The sequence below is a fragment of the Epinephelus moara genome, chromosome 16 (genome assembly GCF_006386435.1).
Source record: "Epinephelus moara isolate mb chromosome 16, YSFRI_EMoa_1.0, whole genome shotgun sequence".
Classification (NCBI taxonomy): Eukaryota; Metazoa; Chordata; class Actinopteri; order Perciformes; family Serranidae; genus Epinephelus; species Epinephelus moara.
In genome coordinates this window covers 8701039-8708438 of record NC_065521.1, presented here as the reverse complement: position 1 = coordinate 8708438, position 7400 = coordinate 8701039, and positions in this window count along the sequence as shown.

Sequence of the window (7400 nt, the reverse complement as noted above, 5' to 3'; positions counted from 1 at the left end):
ACCAGAACACTGCGCTCTGAGAATGCAGGGTTACTCGTGGTCCCTAAAGTCTCCAAAAGTAGATCAGGAGCCAGAGCCTTCAGCTATCAGGCTCCTCTCCTGTGGAATCATCTTCCTGTTTTGGTCCAGGAGGAAGACACCATCTTCACATTTAAGACTAGACTCAAGACTTTCCTCTTTGATAAAGCTTATAGTTAGGGCTGGCTCAGGCTTGCCTTGGACCAGCCCCTAGTTAGGCTGACTTAGGCCTAGTCTGCCGGAGGACCCCCCTATAATACACCGGGCACCTTCTCTCTTTCTCTCTCTCTCTCTCTCCCTCTCTCTCTCATGTCCTGTTACTGCATCTAACTCAGCCATACTGCATGTCACTAACTCAACTTCTTCTCCGGAGCCTTTGTGCTCCACTGTCTCGCATCTTAACTCATATCGCAGCGGTGCCTGGATAGTGTGACGTGTGTGGTTGTGCTGCTGCCATGGTCCTGCCAGATGCCTCCTGCTGCTGCTGTTATCATTAGTCATACTTCTACTGTTATTATACACATATGATTATTGTCACATATGTATACTATAAGATATTAATATATACTTTCAACATATTGTTCCAAAATAGCCAGAATTATAACTATAATATTATTACTTTCATTAATGCTGTTGTAAGCTACTGTCATTACGTCTGTCCTGCATATCTCTCTGTCTCTCTCTCTCTCTCTCTCTCTCTGCCTCTCTTTCTGTCTCATTGGGTCATACGGATTACTGTTATCATTATAATGATCTGTTCTGTACGACATCTATTGCACGTCCCTGCTCAGTTGCTCTTCCTGAGGTTTCTACCATTTTTTTCCCCCCATTAAAGGTTTTTTTTTTGGGAAGTTTTTCCTTATCCATGATTTGTGATATTGGGCTTTATAAATAAAATTGATTGAAAACTGATGTTACAGCCCCCGGTCTTTCCACCTTCGTTGTGTGTGTGTAAGCCTAATTTTTGTTTTACCTCTGTTTAAAACCTTTAAGTGTGGCCAGGTTTTAGAACTTGTTCAAAGACTTTTAACTGATTCCATGTATTTTCCTGCCCACACAGGTAATTCTCTGTATTAGAGACACTAGGTGCATGGGTGCTGTTTTTGTTGTTGTTTGGTTTTACAGTTAGGTTAGGTAATCAGAATTTGTTTTCCTTTTATTTTTTATTAGTCAGATTGTAAGCTTCACAGCTCCTAGAGAGTCCTCTTTTTGTTATATTCTGTTTTTGATTTAAACAGTACCCACCGGCCCTCTTCCTTGGTTTGTCCTGAGTTATTGTTAACCAGTATCCTTTAATTTAAGCTACAATGAATGGCTTCACCTTTTGCCATCTGGGTTTTTGTGTTACTTCCCTTTCCCCTGCGAGCGGGTTTGTAACACATCAGAAGAAAATCTTTCCTGCGTCCTCACCACAAAATTCAGTGTCAGCAGTTTGCAAAGGAACATCTAAACAAGCCTGATGCTTTTTGGAAACAAGTCCTGTGGACTGATGAAGTTAAAATAGAACTTTTTGGACATAATGACCAAGCTCTATTTGGAGAAAAAGGGGTACAGAATTTTATGAACAGAACACCTCTCCAACTGTTAAACATGGGGATATATATGCTTTGGGCTTGTGTTGCAGCCAGTGGCATGGGGAATATTTCACAGGTAGAGGGAGGAGAGGATTCAGTTTAATTCCTGCAGATTCTGGAAGCAAACATCATACCATCCATTAAAAAGCTGAAGATGAAGAGAGGATGGCCTCTACAACAGGACAATGACCCTAAACAAACCTAGAAATCCACAATGGACTACCTCAAGAGGTGCGAGCTAAAGGTTTTGCCATGGCCCTCACAGTCCCCTGACCTAAACATCAGTAAGAATCTACGGATAGACTTCAAAAGAGCAGTGCATGCAAGATGGCCCAAGACTCTCACAGTATTAGAAGCACTTTGTAATGAAAAATGGGTGAAAATCCCCCAAACAAGAATTCTTTGCTGGTTACAAAAAGCATTTAGAAGCTGTGATACTTGCCAAGGCAGGCACTCTACTGAGTACCAACAATGCAGGGTGCTCATACTTTTGCTTCAGGCCCTTTTCCTTTTTTGTTATTTTGAAACTTTAAAAGACTGAAATTTTAAAAGTAATCTTGTTTAAAATATTAAAGAAATAGTTCATCTTCATCTTCAGGTCATCTTCTTCTTACTTATCTACTTACAGTAAACAACATTTTGACTAGGGGTGCCCAAAGTTTTGCATGCCACCATATGTATTTGAAGTTCTTCCTTTAACATTTCGAGCACCCCTGCCATCTGTGCAATATTTGTCTTCTTCCTAACACGAAATTTAGCCCTCCTCATCAGGAATCTACAGACTGAGCAAGACTTGCAATAAGCTAAAAGCTAATGCTTTCTTAGCCTTAAGCCCTGAAGTCATTCAGAGCAAGTCAAATTGCTTATTATTATTTTTATAAAGAGCTTTCCCATGCTCCATTTGCTATTTAATACAGCACATCTGGTGAATCCATTCTTCTTTCTGGCTTTACTCATGAAAAACAATCGGTCGTCATTGCAGCAATGGAGGGGTGGGCAGCGTGGAGACCTGCAGCCTCTCGGGTGAGAGGCATTACAGCTTTATGAATGATGGACTGCCTCGTTGCTGGACGAGCCAGGCTGAGCTGAGAGCCAGTGGAACACATTGTTATGGCAACATCACAGTGAGCGTGTTTAGACTAGGCTGTGCTGCGCAGTGAGGTAATGCCTGTGATGTAACTTCAAGGAAGCAAACAGGAGGGAGGGGAATACATACTATAGGGGGCAATGGTGGAATTGGCACTTTTGTTTGCCAGACCACAGCACAATGTGTTATGTAGGGAACAGAAACTGAAGAGGAGAGCCTAAGCCGCCCAGTAACAGAGCTGCTCCAGGAACATTTTTACTTTGGTTTGTTTTTGTAAAGTTCCAAATCACATAGTGGGACTGCAAAAAGAAAAGAGCATCGGTCACTGTGTGGTGAAGCCACTCAAAACTAAGTCCAGGTGTTGTGTTGAATGTAAATAACCTGCAACTATGAATTTTTGAATTGCCAATAATTCTGAGAAAGACAGTGTCTTCACTATCCCCACTATCATCCCTACATATCAATAGATAGATAGATAGATAGATAGATGGATAGATGGATAGATGGATAGATAGATAGATCTCTTTCAAAATAAATGCACTGTTTCAGTACAACACCACAAATTGAAGGTTTTTTTGCCCTTCATAGCAAAGGCATATGGTTACGTTTAGCCAATAGAAAAAAAAAGAACAAGGTTGGCTTTACAATCACATGAGAAGAAAACACTGGCCTTCCAAGTGAAAGACAGTGGTTGTTGGATCCATCCACCACCCCTCCCGCCCTACTTGGACTTTTGCCCCCATAACTTACGTTGCGGTCCCACCATGTTTCCCCCTGATGATGCCACACAATAACTTGCAGCCGCATATCTTGCGTCCTTGAAAGGACGTCTTTTTTCGTCGGTGTCTGATGCCAGAAGTCACTGCCCAAGTGCAGGTATTTGACACCCTCGGAGTGAGACTGGGTTGGTCCCTCGCTCATTTTCAGGTTGTAGTCGACTACTAGTGGGGCGTGCTTCAGACAAACTCCTGTTGTAGATTAATGTTAGTGTTAACGTTACCTTCCCAGTATCAAAGCTCTGAACCTCAGTTTTGAGACCTCTGGTTTCTTTGGGCTAACTGAATTGGCTTTAGCTTGGCTCACAGTGGGGAACTAGCTTTAACAGTCTGGCAACCCTACAGTGAAGAAAGGTCTGAAGATGTCAGGATAACATGGCATTAATCAGATGCTTTAGTTCTTCTGTGCAGGGAACACAAAACACAGCCCCCTTTACAGTCGTTATACTGGAACCTGAGCTGATCTAGACATTTTCGGCTCCTGGGTTTCAGGCTTCAGAAAGCAGAATGTCTGCAGCATTTCAATAATGGCACATTCAAAGTGCTGTTACACCCCACCCCCCACCCCCAAGACATGGTCTTTTATATAGACTGCCAATGGCATTCTAAACATGAATAACTTAGTTTTGCAAATCATGCAGTAATTTTACATCTCTCTCTGGCTTTAAATTACCCAGACAGGTTTTCTGAGTGACAGGTGAGAGGTCATTCAAAAAACCTTCTGCTTCACCTCGACTCCAACAAGTCTATCATACCAGCCCCATCGTCTGGGCCTGCTCCTGGTTTGTCCCTCAGCAGCAGAACTGGAGCTGCCCCTCCTGAGGCCTCTGCTGCCTGCTAATTTACTGTTCCCCCAAATCCAGACTGCAGAAAAATCACTGTGATGTCTGAAAAAAATACAAAAATGTGTTTAGTAACCATCGTGTGTCAAACATAGCAATGCTGCTTGTGTTGTTTTCGGCGCTGCTATTTAAACTTTGCTTTCTTTTCTCCCGCTCGCTGGTTTTCATGCTAACCATAGCATTTCTTCCATCATCACAGCGCTGGTGGGAGCGTGTAGCCAATTCCAGAAACAAAATTGCCCGGGAGAGCTTTGCTATTCGTTGTCTGAGCAACCAGAGCTTTTCTATGGGTGTGCCCTCGCTATTTTGCTCCACTTGGGGACTCAGCTGTAATTGCTTGTTTAAGGATAATAACAGGGGAAGACTCTCAGAGGAGCCCCGCACCGCAATCACCAGCCTTGAGGCAAGCATCACAACCGCAGTGCTCTGCAACGGAGGAGTGGAGGATGAGGGGGAGGGAGAGGAACAGAGGAAGAGTGAGACAGACTGGGTGGTAATTAAGGGCTTATTTTTCCTGCCGACTGAAGAGCATCTGCACAGCTCTCACCTGCTCAGAAGGGATTGTGCAGCTGTTTGTGTGTGTGCACACACTCACGCTACCCGCTTCATGTTTGAAAGGCTGGCCTCTGCCGCCTGCGCTTTTCCCCAATGGTGTTTGTTTAATGTAATGCAGGGATGGCAGCCAGCACAGGCAGCGGCTCTGTCAGACAGAGGGAGGTAATTAAATTAGGGGTGGCACTTCGGCAACCTGGAGGCTGAACGAGGCATGGGGGATTTTAGCTCGATCTCTGAGACTCATTGTTTCCCCTCTCTCAGTAACACAGAGTAAACCTGCTTTACCCACCGGACCCACAATACATCACAGTAGTGCAGCATGGGAAGACAAACCCTCGTAAGCACACATGATCACTATCACATTGAAATTCATACACATCTGCTTACAGTTGGAATAACAAACATCTTCAGGTGCACAGTGCAATGTTCACAGTGTTCCAGACATCATAATAACATCTGACAAGCCACTTGGTCAAAAATGTTTGTACTGTGTGTCGCGAAAGACACGTCATGAAAGATCTTGACACACTCTGTTAAAGTATCTAAACATTTAATAATCTGGTGTCCTGACATACAACACCTGACAAAGGAGCTACACTGCCTCCACAGGGCCTCAAAATGAGCATGAACATCAAAGAGAAAAATGCAGTTGCTTTTTGAGCCATCGACTCATGATTAAAGCTGTCTCGAGCCAATCCTTTGAATGTGTATCCAGGCACATTTTAATGGATCGTATCAGCTAATATAAAGATGATCAAAATCCAGCCCTTTCTTTACTGTGCTCCACTGTCAGCTCAGCATGCTGCTGTTGCAGCACTGCTCTCTAGTGTTGCAGTCAGGACCACCTAAACCGAGACCGAGTCATGACCAAGACAACACCAAGACTTTGAAGGGGTTGAGACCAAGTCAAGACTAAGACCAGACCAGTGTCAGTCCCACACTGCATGACACACTCAAGATAAAATGTGGAACATGCAAAGCACTCCTTAAATTGATCTGAAAGATCCTCATTCCAATGAAACCACCCAACCAAAAAAAAAAAAAAAGAGAAAAAAAGATTCCTCTTCATTCTCAGTAATGTCTTTATATGAAAGAAAAATTGATATTCAAAAACTCAAACATCAGGGGAATCATGGCTTGGAGTGGAAGTGGAGATCATAAGATGACACAAGAAGATGGAATTTGCACATACCTATTCTCGTAGTTATGTATTATAAGTATTTGCTGGCTAAGTTGTTTATTTGTATTCATTTCTCATTAGCTCTGGTTCTAGCTACTAATAAATAGGCCTACAATAATAATAATGATAATAATAATAATGATATTTCAGCCTGTTTTCATCCTGAAATCGTCAAATACTGACTGTTTTTGTCAGTAATTTCGGGGTCAGACACCGTTGCTAAAAGCCACCTTTCACGGCAGTACGATATGCTCAGATGCTCAAGTACACATCAGTTTGTAACACTGCCAGATGGAACCATTCATGGTGTTACGATATGCTGCTGGTCGGCTGGTATGATATGTAACTTCATAACACAGCCAGACGTAACCTGTTGTGGTGATATGATACGCCACAGGAGGACGGCGTCAGTTTGAATCGCTGCCGGTAAAGACATATTATAAGGAGCTAGAAAGTTCCGATAGGGTGGGCAGGAGGAGTGGTGGATGGGTCCAACAAACCCTGGACTTTCACCTGGGAGGCCGGTGGCCGGTGGCCTGTGGCCGGTGGCCTGTGGCCGGTGCCAAACCATGATGATTTTTCCTAACTCTAACCACATGCTTTCATTGATTATATGTTGGCATGAAAGGCCACTGACAAAGGTGTGATATGTGATGACTTGAGATGATGAGCGAGTTGCAGTAATTCACATGCCCCAGGCACAACATTTGACTCAGAATCCACCAAACCAGCCTGAAAATTAAAAAAAATCTTAAACAATTAAGGGGAAGATTGCTGTGGGCACTGAATGTGCTAGGTTTGGTACAACCTGATCTCACAGAAATATGTGAAATGACCACGACCTCTTAACACCGCATTCCGTGGTGGCAGCACATAATGGGTTGAAATTACGTGCCAGGTAAAATGTAAACATGTAAAGCACTTTGTGCTACATTTTATTGTATGAAAAGTGCTCTATGAATAAAGATTGATTGATTGATTGATTGATTATTGATAATAGTACGGAAATCCCGTCCTCATCCTGTTTATATTGCCATGGTTCAAGATTTGATGCGCGCACACACACACACACACACACACACACACACACACAAACAATCTTTTCTTAACAGAGATGGCGTTTGGATTCCTTTGCGGCAGACGGATGACAATTGGAAATGGAATGCCCACAGACGGCAGACATAAGCCACAAAACAGTAGTCGAACGTGCCACATCCGCCCACAGCACAATGCTCTTAAAGCCCTACGCTATCAAAAGCTGTCAAAATACATTTATTTTATTTTATGGCCTTGACATTAACCTGTCATATTGTTGAGTTATCAAGGACACTTTCGTGTTTTTGTGTGTATACAGGAATGTTAACGAAA